The sequence below is a fragment of the Ornithorhynchus anatinus genome, chromosome 7 (genome assembly GCF_004115215.2).
Source record: "Ornithorhynchus anatinus isolate Pmale09 chromosome 7, mOrnAna1.pri.v4, whole genome shotgun sequence".
NCBI classification, from domain to species: Eukaryota; Metazoa; Chordata; class Mammalia; order Monotremata; family Ornithorhynchidae; genus Ornithorhynchus; species Ornithorhynchus anatinus.
In genome coordinates, this window is record NC_041734.1 from 1428321 (window position 1) to 1451164 (window position 22844).

A 22844-nucleotide genomic window follows, 5' to 3' on the forward strand; every position below is an offset into this window, starting at 1 on the left:
CGCCACTTGTCGGCTGGGGGACTTTGGGCAAGTCGCTTGACTTCTCTGGGCCTCAGTGACCTCCTCTGGAAAATGGGGATGAAGACTGGGAGCCCCAAGGGGGACAGCCCGATCCCCTTGTATCTACCCCGGTGCTTAAAACGGTGCTTGGCACACAGTAAGCGCTTAACGAATGCCACCGTCGTTATTATTACTGTCGATGACTCGATCCATCATTTATTGAGCACAAACGCTCCGCCGAGCATTCGGGATTGTGCTGTGGTCAAGAGACACAATCTCGGCCCGCAAGGAGCTTCCCATCTAGCAGGGGAGAGAGATACTAAATTGAAATACCCGCGGGGAAGCAAAAGCATTTAAGGATTTGTACGTAAGAGCTACGGAAGGCCCCCGCCGCTCGGTAATAACAACAATAATAATAATGATAACGATAATAAAAACGACGATGGCGTCTGTTAAGCGCTTACTACGTGCAAAGCACCGTTCTAAGCTCTGGGGTAGCTACGAGGCCATCGGCGTGTCCCGAGTAGGGCCCACATGACTTCATCCCCCTTCTCCAGGTGCGCGAACTGAGGCCCAGAGAAGCGAAGCGACTCGGCCGAGGTCGCACAGCCCACGGGTGGCGGGAGCGGGATCAGAGGATGATGATGGTATTTGTGAAGCGCTTACGGGGTGCCAAGCGCTGTTCTAAGCGCCGGGGGAGATACCGGGTCATCGGGTCGTCCCGCGTGGGGTTCGCTGACTTTAATCCCCATTTTCCAGATGAGGGAACTGAGGCACAGAAGCGAAACGACTCGCCCGAGGCCACACAGCCGACGGGTGGCGGAGCCGGGATCGGAACCCACGGCCTTCCGGCCCCCGAGCCCGGCCTCTTTCCACGCCGCTCCTCCCGTCGGTGGAATCACGGAAGACCGTGAGCTGCCCGTGGGCGGGGAATGTCCCCGTTTATCATTGTACTGTCCTCTCCCCAGCGCTTAGCGCGGCGCTCTGCACACAGTAACGGCTTAATGAACGCCATCGAATGGATATCCGAATGAAGGAAGAGCCGAAGTTGTAGCCGAGGGGGGAAACGGGGTGGGAGACGAGGGATTCATCAGGGAGGCCCTCCTGGAGGAGACGGGACGTCAGAGGACCGCCGGGGGGGGGGTGAGAGGCGGCGGGGCTCAGTGGAAAGCGCCCGGGCCTGGGCGGCCGAGGTCCTGGGTTCGAATCCCGGCCCCGCCGCTTGCCAGTTTGTGACCTCGGGCAAGTCGCCTGGCTTTTCCGCGCCTCGGTGACCTCCGCTCTAAAATGGGATTGAGACTGGGAGCCCCACCAAGACAACCCGGCGACCTCAGAGAAGCAGCGTGGCTCGGTGGAAAGAGCCCGGGCTTCGGAGTCAGAGGTCCTGAGTTCGAATCCCGGCTCTGCCACCCGTCAGCTGTGGGACCGGGGGCGAGTCGCTTCACTTCTCTGGGCCTCGGCGACCTCATCTGGAAAACGGGGATGAAGACCGTGAGCCCCACGTGGGACGACCCGATCCCCCCCCCCCCCGTGTCTACCCCACGCGCTTAGAACAGTGCTCGGCACACAGTGAGCGCTTAGCAGATACCGACATTATTACCTCGGCTCTACCCCGGCGCTCAGTAGGGCGCCCGGCACCTAGTAAGCGCCCGATAAACGCCACTACGATCATAATCGCATGAGGCGGGAGTTGGAGGCGGAGGAGACGGGGGCGGCAAGAGGTCGGAGGAGAGACGGACGGGGACCGGGCACGGCAGGTTGGCCGGAGAGGAGCGAAACGCGTGAGCTGGGGCGGAGCGGGAGCGGAGAGGGGAGAGATATCGGGGATGGGGTTGACCGAGAAAGCTCGATAAATGATGGGGAATTGTGCTCGATAAATGATTGATTGATTGACTGAGTGGTCAGTAATAATAACGACGAGGAGATGGATGGGACACCCCCAGAGGTTCTTGGGGAGCGAGGAGACCCGCGCAGAGCTACCTTTTATTAACAGTAATAATAACGGTGGTATTTGTTAAGCACTTACTGTGCGCCAAGCAGCGTTCTAAGCGCTGGGGTGATAATAATGGTAGTATTTGTTAAGCGCTTACTCTGTGCAGAGCGCTGTTCTAAGCGCCGGGGGAGATGCGGGGTGATCAGGTTGTCCCACGTGGGGCTCACAGTTTTAATCCCCATTTTACATTTTCCAGATGAGGTCCCTGAGGCACCGAGAAGCGCAGCGACTCCCCCGCGGTCGCCCAGCTGACAGGTGGCAGAGCCGGGAGTCGAACCCGTGACCTCGGACTCCGAAGCCCGGGCTCTTTTCCGCTGAGCCTCGCTGCTTCTCCACAAGGTCGTGGGTCGGCGGAAAGAGCCCGGGCTTCGGAGTCCGAGGTCACGGGTTCGACTCCCGGCTCTGCCACTTAGCCGTGTGACCGTGGGCGAGTCGCTCTTCACTTCCCTGGGCCTCGGCGACCTCATCTGGAAAACGGGGCTGAAGACCGTGAGCCTCACGTGGGACGACCCGATGACCCCGTCTCTCCCCCAGCGCTTAGAACCGTGCTCTGCACCTAGTGAGCGCTTAATAGATACCAACGTTATTATTATTATTACCCTGCATCTCCCCCAGCCCTTAGAACCGTGCTCTGCGCCTAGTAAGCGCTTAACAGACACCAACGTTATTGTAATTCTCTGGGCCTCGGCGACCCCGTCTATAAAATGGGGACTAACTGCGAGCCTCACGTGGGACGACCCGATGACCCCGTGCCTCCCCCAGCGCTTACGACACTGCTCTGCACATAGTAAGCGCTTAACAAATACCAACGTCATTATTATCATTAAGGTCATCGGGTCGTCCCCCGTGGGGCTCCCGGTCATCATCCCCATTTTCCAGATGAGGCCACTGAGGCCTAAGGAAGCGACTCGCCCAAAGTCACCCGGCGGAGAGGCGGCGGAGCCGGCATCAGAACCCACGACCTCCGACTCCAGCCCGGGCTCCCTCCACCGAGCCGCGCCACTTTTAGAGCGACGATCCGTGCCCGGGTGCGAAGGCCGGGGCGGAGAGGGGAGAGGCTGGAGGCAGGGAGGTCGGAGAGGAGGACGTTCCCGCTCTAGACCGTCAGCTCGTTGTGGGCGGGGAAAGTGCCTGTTTATTGTTCTATTGTCCTCTCCTAAGCGCTGAGTACAGTGCTCTGCACACAGTGAGCGCTCAAGAAATTCAACTGAACGAATGAATGGACCCCCTGATGGACCCGCTCATTCTCTGCCGCGCGACTTCGGGCAAGTCACTTCCCTTCTCTGGGCCTCGGTTCCCTCATCTGTCGAATGGGGATGAAGCCAGGGAGGCCCACGTGGGACCACCCGATCACCTTGCATCTCCCCCAGCGCTTAGAACGGTGCTTGGCGCATAGTGAGCGCTTAACTGCTTCAGGGGAAGCAGCGCGGCTCAGCGGAAAGAGCCCGGGCTTGGGAGTCAGAGGTCATGGGTTCGGATCCCCACTCTGCCACTTTTCATTCAATAGTATCTACTGAGCGCTTACCATGTGCAGAGCACTGTACCAAGCGCTTGGAATGAACAAGTCGGCAACAGATAGAGACGGTCCCTGCCCTTCGACGGGCTGACGGTCTAATGGTCAGCGGTGTGACCGTGGGCGAGTCACTTCACTTCTCTGTGCCTCAGTTCCCTCATCTGTAAAATGGAGATGAAGACCGGGAGCCTCACGTGGGACGACCTCATTCCCCTGTATCTCCCCCAGCGCTTAGAACGGCGCTCTGCACGTAGTAAGCGCTTGACAAATACCAACTTAACGTCTCGGTGCCTCACTGACCTCATCTGTCAAATGGGGATTAACCGTGAGCCTCCCGCGGGACGACCCGATGACCCTGGATCTCCCCCAGCGCCCACAACGGTGCTCGGCACAGAGCGAGCGCTTAACCAATACCAACATTATTATCACTGTTATTAACCAACACCATCGTGATGACGATTATCATTTATTCATTCGATGGTATCGGTCGATTCCGCGGTATTTATTGAGCGCTTACCGCGTGCGGGGCGTGGCGGAGGGCGAGAGGCGGGACCCGTCGGGAGGGTCAGTGCTCGGAGCGTGGGAGGTGGCGGCCAGCTGCTGGACGGGCCCGGGACGCGGAGCGTCGCTGAGGGACACCCGAGTCCCTCCCGCTTCGCCTGCGACAGGCGATCCCGCTCCAGCCCTTCTGGAAGCCCACCTCCTCCCGGAGGGCTTCCCTGATCCATCATCGCTCGTCCCCCCCCCCCGCCCCCACCCTGTTTTTCCCACCCCCGACGATAGTGTTGGCATTTGTTAAGCGCTCGCTCTCTGCCAAGCACTGGGGTAGATACGGGGTCATAATAATGTTGGTATTCGTTAAGCACCTACTCCGTGCGGAGCACCGTTCTAAGCGCTGGGGGAGTTACGGGTCGTCCCCCGTGAGGCTCCCGGTCTTCATCCCCATTTTCCAGATGAGGTCACCGAGGCCCAGAGAAGCGAAGCGACTCGCCCCCGGTCACGCAGCTGCCGAGTGGCAGAGGCGGCATTCGAACCCATGACCTCTGACTCCCAGGCCCGGGCTCTTGCCACCGAGCCACGCACACGAGGCTCGCCCTCTTAATCCCCATTTCTGACGAGGTAACTGAGGCCCGGAGAAGTGAAGCGACCTACCCAAGGTCTCACGGCAGACAGGTGGCAGAGCCAGGATTAGAACCCATGACCCCTGATTCCCAAACTCAGGCCACTGGGCCGTGTACTGTACTCTCCCAAGCACTTGGGACAGTGCTCCGCACACAGTAAGCGCTCAGTAAATACAACCGATTGACTGACTCGCCTTTTCATACGTTGGCTGTAAATGACAATGAAGGATGTGCTACCTCTAAGGCGCTTATAATAATAATAATGATGTTGGTATTCGTTAAGCGCTCACTAGGTGCAGAGCACCGTCCTAAGCGCCGGGGGAGATACGGGGTCATCGGGTCGTCCCACGCGAGGCTCCCGGTCTTCATCCCCATTTTCCAGATGAGGGAACTGAGGCACCGAGAAGGGAAGAGACTCGCCCACGGTCACACAGCTGACAGGCGCCGGGATTCGAACCCGTGACCTCAGACTCCCAAGCCCGGGCTCTTTCCCCTGAGCCCCGCCGCTTCTCTTCTCTCGGTGCTGATAATGCACCCAGCACTGTGCTGAGCACCACGTGAGCGGGGCACGGTCCTCGTCTCCCGCGGAGCTCCCCAGTGGGAGGGAGAACGGGTATTTAATCCCCCCATTTTCCAGTCGAGGGAACCGAGGGACAGGGAAATGAAGCGACTCGCCCAAGGTCACGCAGCGGACCCCTGGAGGATGCAGGATTAGAACCCAGCGCCTCCCGACCCCCGGGCCCGGGCTCGAGCCTTTAGAAGACGCGACTTCTCCGTGCGATACTAGACTGTCGGCGCGTTACGGGCAGGGGACACGTCTACCCCCTCTGCCGTACTCTCCCAAACGCTTATTACAGTGCTCTGCGCGTAGCAGACGCTCAATAAATGGAGAAGCGGCGCGGCTCAGTGGAAAGAGGCTTGGGGGGGGGGGGTCAGAGGTCACGGGTTCGAATCCCGGCTCCGCCTCTCGGCAGCTGGGTGACCGTGGGCGAGTCGCTTCGCTTCTCTGTGCCTCGGTGACCTCATCTGGAAAAGGGGGATGGAGGCCGCGAGCCTCGCGCGGGACGACCCGATTCCCCCGCGTCTCCCCCAGCGCTTAGAACAGTGCTCGGCACATAGTAAGCGCTTCACTGTTATTATTATAAATACAGTGATCGATTTGCAGGTTAGTAAACGTGAGGAGCTTACAGTCTACCGGGCGCAGAGCCTTGTAGCGAAGGCTTTGGAAAGCGCGAGGGAGTAAATAGACGCCACCCCTGCCTTCATCCGATCCTATTTACGGAGCGCTTCCCACGTGCAGGGCACTGTACTAAGCGCTTAACGGAGAGCGTGCGGTCTGCCGTTTGCAGAGCACTGAACTAAATGCCTGGGAGAGTCCCAGCGAGTCGGGAGATACGAGTCACGCCCCCCGGGAGCTCACGGCCTCGGGTGTGAAGAGCACTGTACCGAACGCCGCGGGGAGGGCAAGAGAGCGGCCGGCGCCCCGTCCCTCCGGGGGCTTTTCCGTCTACTGGGTGACGAACTCCGTACTGAGCACCTGGGAGAGGGCAAGGGAGTAGGGAGACGCCACACCGACCCAGGCGCCGGCTTCGATCGAGCCCTCTCTGAGTCCAGCGAGGAGCGCCGGTCGCTCTCGGGATGGTTTCCAACGCGACGACGACAAAACGCTCTTCTCGCCCCGACGGTCCCATCTAGAGCCGGGGCTGGGGAGTCAGAGGTCACGGGTTCGAATCCCGGCTCCGCCACTCGGCAGCTGGGGGACCGTGGGGGAGTCGCTTCGCTCCTCTGGGCCTCAGTGACCTCATCTGGGAAATGGAGCCCCACGTGGGACAACCGGACGACCCCGCCTCTCCCCCGGGGCTTAGAACGGTGCCCTGCCCGTAGGAAGCGCTTAACGGATACCAATGTCGTTAGCTCGGATCTACCCCGGCGCCGGGGACGGTGCCCGGCACCCAGTAGGCGCTTAACAGATGCCGTCGTTCTAAGTATCATTTTGCTTATCGCGACGCGGGTCGCGACCGGACCCCGCTGGGCTTCGCCCGGCCCGGCCCGGGACCCCGGCCCCGCGCGGCGCGTCGGGCCGCGGCTCGGAAGAGCGAGGCGATATTTTTCCGTAAATCTCGGTTCGTCACTGACTGTTGGAGATAATGGTGGAAACCTTCCCTATCTTATCTGGAGGGCCATTACGAGCCACCAGATTGGGCCGGGCTTTATATTCCACTGGGATCGTTTCCCCCGGGTGGCGCGGCTCGGGCCGGAACACGGGATGATAAAATCAAGGTCGTTTCCATAAAAGGCCTTTCGGAGAAGAGGGCCGAGGGAGCCGGGATCGAATCGCTCGACGGGAGCAGGGGCGGGGACGTCGGGGGCGAACGTCGACGCGGGCCGCGTTCCCCGGGACCGAACCGCTCGGGTCCCGGGGTCCCCGGTGGACGGGGTCACGGGGGTCACGGTCGCCCAGGCGACGGGACCCGTCGCCGACCCGTTCGTTCCAAGCGCTTAGTCCGGTGCTCCGCACGTAGTAAGCGCTCGATAAATACTACCGGATGAATGGATGATGAATGAATACTACCCGGTTGAGCTCCAGGTGCTGAGCCCCGTGCCGACACCGTTTTCTACGGTACCCGCGAAGCGCCTGTCACCCGACGACCTTCCGACTCCCGGGCCCGCGTGCCGTCCACGCGGGGCCCGGGTTCTGATCCCGCTCCTCCCCGGTCCGCTGCGTGACCCCGGGCGGGTCGCCTCTCCGGGCCTCGGTCTCCTCGCCCGGCAAACGGGGATCGAGACCGTGAGCCCCCCGCGGGGCGGGGACCCTGTCCGACCTGATGGGCCCGCACCCGCCCCGGCGCCCAGTGAGCGCCTGACGAACACCGTAAAGAAATCATAATAAAGAGGAAAGAAAATCCAACCGGCTGCGTCCAACCTCTGACCGGGAGATAGACGCAGAGAAGGAATGCAGAGGTGAGGCAGAAATGCTCCCCCGTGTTAAATCCGAACTCAAGGCCAGGTGCTCTGTGATTCGAAACAGACTCTCCGTTTCAGCAGATAAGGAAGCCATTAGGCCTAAATTATTAACTGGAATCGGGGAGATTAACCGGAGCCGGAAAATAAAAGTTAAAGACCCAGCGATAGATACCTCTAAGGATCGACGCCGTCAGCAACTCTGAATTCGCCACACCGCCCATCCGAGCTCGGACGGCCTCTCCGAGGGAAATTATGGACGTATTTTTCCACCCTATCGCTTTCCCTCCCCGGTAATTTATTTCGGCGTCTTTCTCCTCCGTGAGATCGTAAACCCGAGGGCGGGGATATTTCCTATAAACTCCACTGGCGCTCAGCACGGTGCTCGGCCCCCCCGGACGATCCTAGGCTCTACTACTAATAATAACGCTGGTGTCTGTTAAGCGCTTACTACGCGCCGAGCACCGTTCTAAGCGCTGGGGGAGATGCGGGGTCGTCGGGTCGGCCCACGGGAGGCTCCCGGTCTTCGTCCCCGTTTTCCAGATGAGGTCCCCGAGGCCCAGAGAAGCGAAGCGACTCGCCCACGGTCCCACAGCTGACGAGCGGCAGAGCCGGGAGTCGAACCCCTGACCTCTGACTCCCAGGCCCGGGCTCTTGCCACTGAGCCACGCTGCTAGGGCGGGGATCGTGTCTACCGACCCTTTTGGACTCTCCCAGGCGCTCAGCGCACAGTAGGCTGTAACGATAATAATAGAATAAGAATAAATTGCGGTATTTGTTAAGCGCTTACTACGTGCAGAGCACGGTTCAAAGCGCTGGGGGATAACGAGGTGATCAGGTCGCCCCACGTGGGGCTCACGGTTTCAATCCCCATTTGACAGATGAGGATGATGGTATTCGGAGAGCGCTTACTATGTGCCAAGCGCCGTTCTAAGCGCTGGGGGAGATACGAGGAAATCAGGTCGTCCCGCTTGGGGCCCGCGGTCTTCAGCCCCATTTTCCAGATGAGGTCACTGAGGCCCAGAGAAGTGAAGCGATTCGCCCACAGTCCCACAGCTGACGAGCGGCGGAGCCGGGATTCGAACCCACGACCTCCGACTCCCAGGCCCGAGCTCTTGCCACGGAGCCGCGCCGCTTCCGGATCATGTCTACTGATTCAACTGTACCCTCCCAGATACATACTACGCACGGAATGAGTTTTCAATCAATACAACTGATCGCTTGATCGGATGATCAACATTACCGATGGGACCGCAAGCCCGTCAAGGGGCAGGGACTGTCTCTGATGCCAGTTTGTCCGTTCCAAGCGCTTAGTCCAGTGCTCTGCACGTGGTAAGCGCTCAATAAATACTACTGAGTGAATGCTCGATCGATAGGTCGGCCTGGTGGTCAGCGAGGCTTGGCCGATATTGAAAAGTCGGACGGTTCACCCCAAACACCGGTACGCGTTACGCGCAGAAAAAAAGAACACGTCATTTGCCGCCGAGAACAGTGTCTGGCAGCGGGGCTCAGTGGAAAGAGCCCGGGCCTGGGAGTCAGAGGTCATGGGTTCGAATGCCGGCTCCGCCGCCGGTCAGCTGGGCGACTCCGGGCGCGTCACTTCACTTCCCTGTGCCTCAGTGACCTCATCTGTAAAAGGGGGATTAAAACTGTGAGCCCCACGTGGGACAACCTGATCGCCTCGTATCCCCCAGCGCTCAGAACAGTGCCTGGCACATAGTAAGCGCTTAACAAATACCACCATCATTATTACAGTGCTCTGCACCCAGCAGGGGCTCAGTAAATATTTTGAATCTACCACGGCACGCGAGCAAAATCCGTGCTGAAAGAAGCGGCGCGGCTCAGTGGGTAGAGACCGGGCTTGGGAGTCAGAGGTCGCGGGTTCTAGTAGAGAAGCAGCGTGGCTCTGTGGAAGGAGCCCGGGCTTGGGAGTCGGAGGTCATGGGTTCGAATCCCGGCTCCGCCGCTTGGCAGCTGTGGGGCGAGTCACTTCCCTTCTCTGGGCCTCAGTGACCTCATCTGGAAAATGGGGATTATCTGTGAGCCTGACGTGGGCCAACCCGATGACCCCGTGTCTCCCCCAGCGCTTAGAACGGTGCTCTGCACATAGGACGCGCTGAATAAATACCGACCTGTCTGCTGGGTGACCTTGGGCGAGTCACTTCACTTCTCTGGGCCTCAGTGACCTCATCTGGAAAAATGGGGATGAGGACCGTGAGCCTCCCGTGGGCCGACCCGATGACCCTGTCTCTCCCCCGGCGCTTAGAACGGTGCTCGGCACATAGTCGGCGCTTAACAGATACCAACGTTCTTATTAAATGTAACGTCCTTGACGGTGAACACCGGGGGAAAGAAAAACCAAAGGAGTCAAAAGGAAAGAAAACCAAGGTCAGGAGAGGGAATTCCACTGCTTCCCGAGTCTTCCGGGGTCCTTCTGGAAGAGAGGAGACCGACGCATTCGGGGAACGGCCAGGGAAACTTGGATTTGAGGCGAAGTGGCGGACCGGGCACGTACCGAGCGGAAAACGATCCGGGGATCCCAGCGGAACGGAAGAATGGAACCGGGACCTCCGAGGCGGAACCCGGCCAACCCACTGGAATTCGGAACCGACGACCGGGAAACCCGGAGCAAGGAAAACCTACTTTGTGGCCCGGGGACGGAAGCGAATTTGGCTAACGTCCCCTTCATTCACTCATTGCACTGAGCGCTTACTGGGTGCGGAGCACTGTTCCAAGCGCTTGGAAAGGAGAATTCAGCAACAGATAGAGACAATAATAATAATGTAATAATAATGTTGGTATTTGTGAAGCGCTTACTATGCGCCGAGCACCGTTCTAAGCGCTGGGGGAGACACGGGGTCATCGGGTTGTCCCACGCGGGGCTCACAGATTCAATCCCCGTTTTGCAGATGAGGTCACTGAGGCACCGAGAAGTGAAGCGACTTGCCCGAAGTCACACAGCTGACGAGTGGCCGAGCCGGCATTCGAACCCATGACAGTAATGATGTCGGCATTTGTTAAGCGCTTACTATGCGCCGAGCGCCGTTCTAAGCGCCGGGGGAGATACAGCGCTTAGAACGGCTTAGAGAGAGAAGCGGCGTGGCTCAGTGGAAAGAGGCCGGGCTTGGGAGTCGGAGGTCGTGGGTTCTAATCCCGCCTCCGCCACCCGTCGCCCTGGGTGACTTCGGCAAAGTCACTTCACTTCTCCGGGCCTCGGTGACCTTCGTCTATGGGGATGAAGACGGCGAGCCCCACGCGGGACAACCCGATCCCCTTGTATTCCCCCCTCCCAGCGCTTGGAACGGTGCTTGGCACATAGTAAGCGCTTAAATACCATCATTATTCACTATTATCATTACCCCGATTTGCGAACCCCGTAGGGAGGGGAGGGTTCCGGTTAAAATCGGGGAGCAGGGTGCAGACGGGGTGCGGAAAGGATTTCACCCGGGACTTCGCCGACGGTCGAATCGACACGGGGAGCAGCGTGGCTCCGTGGAAAGAGCTCGGGCTTGGGAGTCAGAGGTCGTGGGTTCGAATCCCCGCTCTGTCACTCGGCAGCCGTGTCCCCTCGGGCAGGTGACTTCACTTCTCTGGGCCTCAGTTCCCTCATCTGTAAAATGGGGATGAAGACCGTGAGCCTCCCGTGGGCCGACCCGATGACCCCGCATCTCCCCCAGCGCTTAGAACGGTGCTCGGCACATAGTAAGCGCTTAACAGATACCAACGTTATTATTATCTCCGAACGCCCAACGGGGGATGAGACGACTGCTGGGCCAAATTTTTCATCCCCAAAATCTAACCGCTGGGCCGATGCCAGCCGAAGCGAGGGATTCGCCGGGCGGTGGGCCTCTCGGCCAGTCGGTCGGTTAGTATTTGTAGAGCGCTTACTGTCGTGTGCAGAGCACTGTACTGAGCGCTTGGGAGAGGACAGTGCAGCGGTAAGCGGACACAGTCCCAGCCCACAACGAGCTTAAATAAAATAAAAAGAAATGTTGGTATTTGTTAAGCGCTTACTAGGCGCCGAGCACCGTTCTAAGCGCTGGGGGAGATACGGGGTCGTCGGGTCGTCCCACGGGAGGCTCACACGCTTTTAATCCCCATTTTACAGATGAGGGAACTGAGGCCCAGAGAAGTGAAGCGATTCGCCCACAGTCACACAGCTGACGAGTGGCAGAGCCGGGAGTCGAACTCACGACCTCTGACTCCGAAGCCCGGGCTCTTTCCACTGAGCCGAGCTGCTCCTAGCTTAAGATCTAGAGGGTGTAGATGTCAGGTTGGACGCAGTCCCTGTCCCAAGTGGGGCTGACGGTCTTCATCCCCATTTTACAGAGGAGGGAACTGAGGCACAGAGAGGTAAGAAGAAGAAGAAGAAGAATGATTCTGGTATTTGTTAAGCGCTTATTTTGCACCGGGGACTGTACTAAGCACTGGAGGGCTACAAGCTAATCAGGTTGGATACGATCCCTGTCCCACATGGGGCTCTCAGTCTTCATCCCCGTTTTACAGAGGAGGGAACTGAGGCACAGAGAAGTAATAAGAAGAAGAAGAGGAAGAAGAAGAAGAATGAGTCTGGTATTTGTTAAGTGCTTATTATGTGCCAGGGACTGTACTAAGCCCTGGAGGGATACAAGCTAATCAGGTTGGACACAGTCCCTGTCCCACATGGAGCTCACAGGCTTCATCCCCATTTTACGGAGGAGGGAACTGAGGCACAGAGAAGTAATAATAATAAGAAGAAGAAGAATAACCATGATTCTGGTACTTGTTAAGCACTTATTATGTGCCAGGCACTGCACTAAGCACTGGAGGGATACAAGTGAATTGTGTTAGACCGGGTCCCTGTCCCACAAGGGGCTCACAGTCTCAATCCCCGTTTTACAGATGAGGGAACCGAGGCGCAGAGAAGGGAAGCGACTCGCCCGCAGTCACACAGCTGACAAGTGGCAGAGCCGGGAATCGAACCCATGACCTCCGGCTCTCAAGCCCGGGCTCTTTCCACGGAGCCACGCTGCTTCTCTGATAATGATAATTAATAATGATGCTTCACTTGTCTGTGCCTCAGTTCCCTCATCTGTAAAATGGGGATTAACTGTGAGCCCCACGTGGGACAACCTGATGACCCTGTATAAATATATAATTGTATATATATATTATATATATATATATAATAAATATAAATATTTATTACTACAGGCTTGGGCTGCATGGTACTTTCCCAAGCACTCAGTACAGTGTTTTGCACCGTCTCCACAGGCCCCTGATAAATGTCTCTCATCGACCGACTGATCAATATTAGACTGGAAGCAGCTCGGCTTAGAGGAGAGAGCCCGGGCTTGGGAGGCAGAGGTCGTGGGTTCTAATCCCGGCTCCGCCGCTTATCGGCCGGGTGACTTTGGGCAAATCGCTTCACCTCTCTGAGCCTCGGTGATCACGTCTCTAAAATGGGGATTAGGACTGCGAGTCCCACGTGGGACGAGAACTGTGCTTGGGACACCGTTTAACAAATATCATCATCATCATTATTATTATTATTAAGGGCACGAATCGGGTCTACTTACTCTACTGTCCTCGCCCAAACACTCGGTACAGTGTTCTGCTCCCAGTAGAGCGTAAGCGCCTCGAGGGGCAGGGATCGTGGCCGCCCGTTCCACTGTATCGTAGGGAAGCAGCGTGGCTCAGCGGAAAGAGCCCGGGCTTCGGAGTCAGAGGTCCTGAGTTCGACTCCCGGCCCCGCCACTCGTCAGCTGTGTGACCGTGGGCGAGTCGCTTCGCTTCTCTGGGCCTCAGTGACCTCACCTGTGAAATGGGGATTAAGATTGTGAGCCTCACGTGGGACCACCCGATGACCCCGGATCTCCCCCGGCGCTTAGAACGGTGCTCGGCACGTAGTGAGCGCTAAACAGATACCGGCATTACTATTACTCCCCCAAGAGCTTAAACCCCAGTGCTCTGCACAAAGCAGGTGCCCGATAAATACCGCGGATCGATCGGCTGATCGATCCTGACCGACAGCTGCCTTCCTGATCTGCTCCAACGCCCCCGACAACGGCCCGAGCGCGACGTGACCAGAGCCCCGGCCCGGGAGTGGGAAGGATAATAATAATAATGATAATGTCGGTATCTGTTAAGCGCTTACTATGTGCCGAGCACTGTTCTAAGCGCTGGGGGAGACACGGGGGAATCGGGTTGCCCCACGTGGGGCTCACGGTCTTAATCCCCATTTTACGGAGGAGGGAACTGAGGCACCGAGAAGTGAAGCGACTCGCCCAAAGTCACACGGCTGACAAGCGGCGGAGCCGGGATTCGAACCCATGACCGCCGACTCCAAAGCCCGGGCTCTTTCCATTGAGCCACGCTGCTTCTCTGAGTTCTGAGTTCTAATTCCGGCTCCGCCGCTCGTCCGCCGCCTCGCCTTGGGTGAGACCTCGGTCACCTCCCCTGTGGAACGGGGATGGAAACTGGGAGCCCCACATGGGACGGGGACGGCGTCCAACCCGATTCGCTCGTAGCTTAGTACGGTCCCTGGCCCACAGTAAGCGCTTAATAAATACCACAGTTATCATTATTGTTATCCCTGAACCACCGACTGACTGAGTGCTGCAGCCCAGCAAATTCGAGCCCGGATTCAGACCGTACGCTTCCTGTGGACGGGAAACGTGTCCACCGACTCCGGTGTAGCGTGTTCTCCCAAGCGCGTGGCTCCGTGGAAAGAGCCCGGGCTTGGGAGTCCGAGGTCATGGGTTCGAATCCCGGTTCTGCCACTCGGCAGCTGTGTGACCGCGGGCGAGTCACTTCACTTCTCCGGCCCTCAGTTCCCTCGTCTGTCAAATGGGGATGAAGACCGTGAGCCCCACGTGGGCCAACCCGATGACCCCGGATCTCCCCCGCCGCTTAGAACGGTGCTCTGCACATGGTAAGCGCTTAACAAATACCGGCATTATTATTATTATTATACACGGTTAGCGCTCAATGAATGTCATAGATTGGAGTCGGCGGTGCCGTTCCGCGTGTCCAAATTATGCCCCAGCACTGGCGAAAATACGATTCGGGCTCGATTTAAACCACCTGAGCCTGTCCCCCAAAATTGATGTTCAGAAGGCAAAAGAAACGGAGACCCCCAGGTTCTCTGGGCCACGCGTCACCAGGGGACAATGTGCAAATTCACGGTTTCCCTCATCTGTAATAACGAGGATCCTTCTTCCCAGATAGATTATGGAATAATAATAATGTTGGTATTTGTTAAGCGCCCACTAGGTGCCGAGCACCGTTCTAAGCGCTGGGGGAGATAAGGGGTCATCGGGTCGTCCCACGGGAGGCTCACGGTCGATCCCCATTTTACAGATGAGGTCACTGAGGCCCAGAGAATAATAATAATAACGTCGGTATTTGTTAAGCGCTTACTAGGTGCAGAGCACCGTTCTAAGCGCCGAGGGAGATACGGGGTCATCGGGTCGTCCCACGGGAGGCTCACGGTCGATCCCCATTTTACAGATGAGGTCACCGGGGCCCAGAGAAGCGAAGCGACTCGCCCACGGTCACCCGGCTGACGAGTGACGGAGCCGGGAGTCGAACCCATGACCTCTGACTCCCAAGCCCGGGCTCTTTTCCACTGAGCCACGCTGACTAATGAGGTCCGGAGAGGAAAAAGAGACGGAGTCCGTCGGCATCCCTCGTGCCGGTTCAGAGGGGTCGATCGCTGGCTGACAACGGAGAAGCTCTGCCACTTGTCAACTGTGTGACCATGGGCAAGTCACTTAACTTCTCTGTGCCTCAGTTCCCTCATCTGTCAGATAGGGATGAAGACTGGGAGCCCCACGGGGGACGACCTGATCGCCTTGTATCCCCCCCAGCGCTTAGAACAGTGCTTGGCGCATAGTAAGCGCTTAACAGATGCCGCTACTATCGTTATTATTATTACCAAATACCATTTAAGCCAAAAAGAGCCAGCTCCACCGGGTCTGAAGGACTCCGGGTGCGAGGGGGGCCGGTCAACCGTTCCTGGGGGTGAGGAGGAGGGACGCAGCAGGACCCCTGCACAGTCCGTAACACATCACGGCCTCACCGGGCCGGGCAGCGGGCCAGGGGGCGGAGAAGAAATAAGTAATAAGAAGAAGAAGAAGAACGTCGGTATCTGTTAAGCGCCTACTATGTGCCGAGCACCGTTCTAAGCGCCGGGGGGGATACGGGGTCATGGGGTTGTCCCACGTGGGGCTCCCAGTCTTCGTCCCCATTTTCCAGATGAGGTCACCGAGGCACCGAGAAGTGAAGTGACTTGCCCACAGTCACGCAGCTGAGTGGCAGAGCCGGGATTCGAACCCGTGACCTCTGATTCCCCAGCCCGGGCTCTTTCCACTGAGCCACGCTGCAAGTGCAAGGCTCCCCGGGAAACAATGCTGCTCGTAGGAGCAGGGACGGGCTCGATAACCGTGGAGAGGTGATCCCGCCGACGGAGCTAACAATAGCGATAATAACCATGGCATTTGTTAAGCGCTCACTATGTGCCGAGCACTGTTCTAAAGGTCTGGGGGAGATACGAGGTCATCGCGTTGTCCCACGTGGGGCTCACAGTCTTCGTCCCCATTTGCCAGATGAGGGAACCGAGGCACCGAGAAGTGAAGTGACTCGCCCCCGGTCACACGGCTGACGAGTGGCCGAGCCGGCATTCGAACCCACGACCTCTGACACCAAAGCCCGTGCTCTTTCCACTAGAGCCGCGCCGCCTCTCTAAGAAGACTTTGAGCCCTGTGTGGGATGACCCGATTACTCCGTATCTCCCCCAGCGCTTAGAACGGCGCTCGGCACATAGTAGGCGCTTAACAACAACAACAACAGGGGAAGCAGCGTGGCTCAGTGGCAAGAGCCCGGGCTTGGGAGTCAGAGGTCGTGGGTTCGACTCCCGGCTCTGCCACCCAGCAGCTGCGTGACCGGGGGCGAGTCGCTTCCCTTCTCTGGGCCTCGGTGCCCTCGTCTGGAAAACGGGGATGAACCGTGAGCCCCACGTGGGACGGCCCGATGACCCCGGATCTCCCCCGGCGCTTAGGACGGTGCTCGGCCCACAGTAAGCGCTTAACCGATACCAGTGTCATGATCATTAAAGGTCATCCCGAAGGGACGGAGGCCCTCGGCGATCCCTGGGATTTTCTGGGGGAGAAAGGGACGAAGATCCCGTCCCATCGGGAGCGCGTGAGTAATCATAAACAGGATCCGGTTGGGGGGCAGTGCTCCCTGCTGAATCGTCGAGAGCTGAGTTAACGATTCCAAGCGCGGGCATCTCCAAATTATTTACAATTTAACCGGCTCCCGCGGCGACTCGTCGCGTTCTTCCCCGGCAGATGATAGTGTCGGTATCTGTTAAGCGCTTCCTATGCGCCGAGCACCGTTCTAAGCGCCGGGGGAGAGACGGGGTCATCGGGTCTTCATCCCCCTTTTGACGACGAGGGAACTGAGGCCCAGAGAAGGGAAGCGACTCGCCCACGGTCACCCGGCCGACGGGTGACGGAGCCGGGGGTCGAACCCGTGACCTCTGACTCCGAAGCCCGGGTTCTTTCCACCGAGCCGCGCTGCTTCTCTGCGTGGCAGATGTGAGGCCGGGCGAGTGGCGGGGGGCGAGATCTCCGGCCCGCTCCCCGCGTCCGCCCGCCGCCCAGCGCGGACGCCCTCCGGCCGCGGGATCGAGGGGACGCCCGGGCCCGGCCGCTGAGGCGGGAGAGAGGGAGAGGGACCAGCCAAGTCCGTCAAAGGGCAGGGACCGTCCCTATCCGCTACCGATTCGTCCATTCCAAGCGCTTAGTCCAGTGCTCTGCACATAGAGAAGCAGCGTGGCTCAGTGGCGAGAGCCCGGGCTTGGGAGTCCGAGGTCCTAGGTTCGAATCCCGGCTCTGCCACTCGGCAGCTGGGGGACTGTGGACGAGTCACTTCACTGGGCCTCAGCGACCTCATCTGGAAAACGAGGATGAAGACCGGGAGCCTCCCGTGGGACGACCCGATGACCCCGTCTCTCCCCCGGCGCTTAGAACGGTGCTCTGCACATAGTGAGCGCCTAACAGACACCGACGTTATTAGGAGTAGTAAGCGCTCAATAAATACTGCCGAAGGAATGACTCGAGCGGGCGGACTTGAGGTCTGCCGGCCGCCACGTTGGCCCGAAGGACCGGCCATCCCCCTCCCTCCGCTCCCCTCGCGCCCCCAACGCGGACACGGGGCCCGGCCAAATTGGGAACCTTCCAGCTGGTCTGAGGAGGGAAGGTTGCAGGCCCCGAAAGGGCGAGCCACACTCCGGGCCCCTCAGAATGGAGGTGGAATCCGAATAATAATGATGTTGGCGCTTACTATGTGCCGAGCGCCGCTCTAAGCGCTGGGGTAGACGCGGGGGAATCGGGTTGTCCCGCGTGGGGCTCACGGTCTTAATCCCCATTTGACAGACGAGGTCACTGAGGCACAGGGAAGCGAAGCGACTGGCCCACGGTCACACGGCTGACAAGGGGCAGAGCCGGGATTCGAACCCATGACCTCTGACTCCAAAGCCCGGGCTCTTTCCACTGAGCCCGGTACGTGTTCGGCGCTTACTACGTGCCCAGCTCCGTTCTAAGCGCTGGGGGAGACACGGGGTCATCGGGCCGTCCCCCGTGGGGCTCCCAGGCTTCATCCCCATTTTCCAGATGAGGCCACCGAGGCCCAGAGAAGTGAAGCGACTTGCCCAAGGTCACAGAGCGGACAAGTGGCGGAGCCGGGATTCGAACCCACGACCTCTGACACCCAAGCCCGAGCTCCTGCCCCTGAGCCGCGTGAATGGCGGACGGGAACCCCGGGGAAGGATTTTGCTGGGTTTTTTCACGTTATTTGTGAAGCGCTCTAATCCCGCTCCTCCCCCGTCTGCTGTGTGACCTCGGGCAAGTCACTTCACTTCTCTGAGAAGCAGCGTGGCTCAGTGGAAAGAGCCCGGGCTTTGGAGTCAGGGCTCATGAGTTCGAATCCCGGCTCTGCCACTTGTCGGCTGTGTGACTGTGGGCGAGTCACTTCACTTCTCTGGGCCTCAGTTCCCTCCTCTGTAAAATGGGGATGAAGACTGTGAGCCCCACGTGGGACGACCCGATTCCCCTGTATCTCCCCCAGCGCGTAGAACAGTGCTCGGCACATAGTAAGCGCTTAACCAATACCAACATTATTATTATTATTATTCTCTGGGCCCCGGTTACTTCCAACTGGAAAATGGGGATGAAGACCGGGAGCCCCACGGGGGACGACCCGATTACCTTGCATCTACCCTGGGTTCGAATCCCGGCTCTGCCACCTGTCAGCTGTGTGACGGTGGGCCGGTCACTTAACTTCTCTGTGCCTCAGTTCCCTCATCTGTAAAACGGGGATGAAGACTGGGAGCCTCACGTGGGACGACCTGATGACCCTATATCTTCCCCAGCGCTTAGAAGACTGCTCTGCACGTAGTAAGCGCTTAACAAATACCAACATCATTATCATTATTATTTTCACCCTAGTGCTCAGAACAGTGCTCGGGACATAGTAAGCGCATGGTAAGCGCTTAACAAATACCATTTTATTAGTAGTATTATTATAATTCTAATTATAATAGTAATTCCTGTCAGTCCCAGTTTTCACCTCACTCCCTGTCTCCCTTTCCAGTCGGGATCCCTGCTATTTCCTCGCTCCGTTCCGTTCCTTTTCATTCATTTATTCATTTATTCATTCGGTCGTATTTATTGAGCGCTTAGCGGGTGCAGGGCGCTGAACTGAGCGCCTGGGAGAGGACGATACAGCAATGAGCACATTCCCCGCCCACAAGGTGCTGACGGTCTGCGTGGCTCAGAGGAAAGAGCCCGGGCTTCGGAGTCAGAGGTCACGGGTTCGACTCCCGGCTCTGCCGCTCGTCAGCTGTGTGACCGTGGGCGAGTCGCTTCGCTTCTCTGGGCCTCGGCGACCTCATCTGGAAAATGGGGATTATCTGTGAGCCTCACGTGGGACAAACTGATGACCCAGAGAACAGTGCTCTGCACATAGTAGGCGCTTAACAAATACCAACATTATTATTATTATCCCCTGTCAGTCGGGGGTTTGGGCTGTTTGCTTTCCCCCCTCCGTCTCCCCAGTCAGGAGTTCGACTCTTACCTCCCTCCCTGTCTCCCCTGTCAGTTAAGAGTCCCGCTCTCACTAGAGACGCAGCGCGGCTCAGCGGCGAGAGCCCGGGCTTGGGACTCAGGGGCCGCGGGTTCTAATCCCGGCGGCTCCGCCACTCGTCCGCTGCGTGACCTCGGGGGAGCCGCTTCGCCTCTCTGGGCCTCGGCGACCTCATCTGGAAAATGGGGACGAGGACGGGGAGCCCCGCGTTCATTCGTTCATCCGGTGGCGTTTACTGAGCGCCCGCTTGAGAGAAGCAGCGTGGCACAGTGGAAAGAGCCCGGGCTCGGGAGTCGGAGTTCGCGGGTTCGAATCCCGGCTCCGCCGCTCGCCGGCCGTGTGACTTCGGGCGAGTCACTTGACCTCTCTGGGCCTCGGCGACCTCATCTGTCAAATGGGGATTAAAACCGCGAGCCCCACGTGGGACAACCCGATCGCCTGGTGTCCCCCAGCGCTTAGAACGGTGCTTGGCACGTAGTAAGCGCTTAACCAATACCACGGTTTCATGTTTTTCTTGCTCTGTGCAGAGCACCGGACCGAGCGCTCGGAAGGGACAATTCGGCAACAGACAGAGACGATCCCTGCCCACCGGCGGGCTCCCGGCCTAGTCGGGGGAGACGGAGGGCCAGAAACGAGACAGTCGCGGTAAGTAGAATGAAGGGGATGGACACCTCGTGGACAAGATAAATAGGGTGAGAAAAATCCATACAAACGAGCACGGCGCTAAAACGGCCCGCCCGGAGCTGCCGAGATCCTCACCCCTCGCCCGCCACGCGGCCGGAGGCCCGAGGCCGCGGCGGCCACTTACAGGGTCGGGGAGCCGAGCCGTCCGTCCAGACGGAGACGGGCCGCTCCTCTCGGGGCGACCTCCTACCCCGCAGCCGCTCTCCTCCGGGCTCCCGTGGAGACAACCCAAAGGTCTGTGACCGCGGGAAGGCCTATTGCTGTGGCGTCGTCTTCTCCCCGCCGCTTAGTACGGCGCTCTGCACACCTGCCGGCTACGGGGAGCCTCGGACGTCCAGGCGCCGTGGCTCGGTGGCAAGTGGCAAGTCGAAGGTCGCGGGTTCCGATCCCCGGCCCCGCCACCCGGCCGCTGGGTGACCGGGGGCGAGTCGCTGCGCTTCTCCCGGCCTCAGTGACCTGATCTGGAAAATGGGGTTGAAGACCGGGAGCCTCACGTGGGACGACCCGACGACCCTGTATCTCCCCCAGCGCTCAGAACGGTGCTCTGCACGTAGTAAGCGCTTAACAGATACCAACATTATTATTATTAAATACGATCGAATGAATGAATATAGTAGGACGGTTTTTTGGTACACAGCAGGTGCCATTAAGGTGCTCCGCCTATCACAGCCAACCGGCACACTGCTCCGCCCACAGAAGACGCCCAGTATAGCGCGATACCCACAGTATCGCGGGGTAGTAATGATAATGTTGGTATTTGTTAAGCGCTCACTAGGTGCCGAGCACCGTTCTAAGCGCTGGGGGAGATCCAGGGTCATCGGGTTGTCCCACGTGAGGCTCCCGGTCTTCATCCCCATTTTCCAGATGAGGTCACTGAGGCCCCGAGAATAATAATAATGTTGGTATTTGTTAAGCGCTCACTAGGTGCCGAGCACCGTTCTAAGCGCTGGGGGAGATCCAGGGTCATCGGGTGGTCCCACGTGAGGCTCCCGGTCTTCATCCCCATTTTGCCGATGAGGGAACTGAGGCACAGGGAAGCCAAGTGACTCGCCCACAGTCACACGGCTGCCGAGTGGCGGAGCCGGGATTCGAACCCATGACCTCTGACTCCCAAGCCCGGCTCTTCACGCCGCTTCTCAATATCTCTTCTGGTAGATAGAGCAGGGGCCTGGGAGTCAGAGGGTCATGGGTTCTAATCCCGGCTCTGCCACCTGTCTGCTGTGTGGCTTCGGGTAAGTCGATTCACCTTGCTGGGTGCCTCAGTTCCCTCATCTGTAAAATGGGGATTAAAACTGTGAGTTCCATGTGGGACAGGGACTGTGTCCAACTCAATTTGCTTGTATCCACCCCAGTGCCTAGTCCCAGCCATTAACCCTGGCGTATAGTAAGCGCTTCGCAGCATGTCACAATCATTATTATTATTATTGTCATTAACAAGTGTCCATTCCAGTCCTCTACACAGTACAGACCGTTATTATTGTCATTAACCGGTGTCCATTACAGTCCTCTACACTTACAAGGTACCAGTAGGGTGCTCTGCACACTCTAGGCACCCAGTACAGCACCCTCCACACAGCGGGTGTCAAGGACAGCGGTCCGCTCACGGTAGGTGTCCATTACAGTGCTCTGCACAGAGGGGATTTAATGCGTGCTGATAATTAAGGTGAAGACGCTTCACCTCTCAGTGGTGACGCGGTAGCTTCGGTTTAGGGAAGTAGCCGGACCCGATGGAAAGAGGGTGGGCCTAGGTGTCAGGGGATATGGGTTCGAATCCGAGCTCCACCGCCTGCCTTCTGGGTGACCTCGGATAGGCCACGCAACCTCACTGTGCCTCGGAATCTTCACCGGGAAGATGGGGATGAAATGCCTGGTCTCCCACTCCCTCAGACTGGAAGATCCGTGCGGGACCGGGACTATCCCAGCTCTGCCACTTGTCAGCTGTGTGACCGTGGACAAGTCACTTCACTTCTCGGTGCCTCAGTGACCTCATCTGGAAAATGGGGCTTAAGACTGTGAGCCCTACGTGGGACGACCCGATTCCCCTGTGTCTCCCCCAGCGCTTAGAACAGTGCTCGGCACATAGTAAGCGCTTCGCAGATACCAACATTATTATTAAGTCACTTCACTTCTCTGCGCCTCAGTTATCTCATCCGTAAAATGGGGATTAACTGGGAACCTCACGTGGGACAGCATGATGACCCTGTATCTCCCCCAGCGCTTAGAAAAGTACTGTGCACATAGTAAGCGCTTAACAAATACCAACCTTATTATTAGCTTCTATTCATTCATCCAATAGTATTTATTGAGCGCTTACTATGTGCAGAGCACTGTACTAAGCGCTTGGAATGGACAATTCGGCAACAGATAGAGATTCTACTCTATCTCCCCGGCACTTGAATAGCCTGCTTGGCGTCTAGTAAGTGCTTAATAAATGCCACAGTTG